Source organism: Penaeus monodon, chromosome 33 (genome assembly GCF_015228065.2).
Source record: "Penaeus monodon isolate SGIC_2016 chromosome 33, NSTDA_Pmon_1, whole genome shotgun sequence".
Classification (NCBI taxonomy): Eukaryota; Metazoa; Arthropoda; class Malacostraca; order Decapoda; family Penaeidae; genus Penaeus; species Penaeus monodon.
The window spans coordinates 16,483,103-16,483,796 of record NC_051418.1 but is presented as its reverse complement, the minus strand read 5'-3'; positions in this window follow the sequence as shown (position 1 = coordinate 16,483,796).

Below are 694 nucleotides of genomic sequence, written 5' to 3'. Positions count from 1 at the left end.
TCAGTTAACGTCATCAGCACAAATGCGCCATTATCGCAACCATCATGTGCAAATCGATCGTCACGGCCGCAACACTCCATAATTTGATTGAACCACAAGATTCACGCGCCCTATAATCACTCCAAACCTATAACGATACATACAAAGAAAGCGAATACATCAACCAGAATGATCAGGAAGAATAAATAAATAAATGATCAAATGACTTACAATGTCGATAACTCACCGAGGGCACCAACTACCCACGCACACGTACGCTCCGCCATAATCACCGGCCAGTGACTAAATAAGATTTTTTTTTTGTTTACCTTCTGGATCCGCCGGCAATACCCGCACCCACACGAGTCCTAATGTATCCCCAAGTTCCATCAGCCTTAATGTCTCCCTAGATATCCACAAAAAACGCATAAAAAATCACGCTACAGGCCGGTCCATTTGTCATCAGTCTCCCGTGACTTATGGGGCTTTCTTTATCCGTCTACCGCATCTACCAAACCTAATGCACAGCCGAAAAATCAACCAAGTCCGCAACCCATGCCATACTTATCTACCAGAGCCGGTATATCAAGCAACCAGGTCTTCTGCCTACGTCACACTCACCTACCACACAACCCAATCCAGCTAAGTCTTCCATCCACGCCACTCTCCAAGTACCCACACTAACTACACCTACCAGCTCCTCAACCCACTGCCG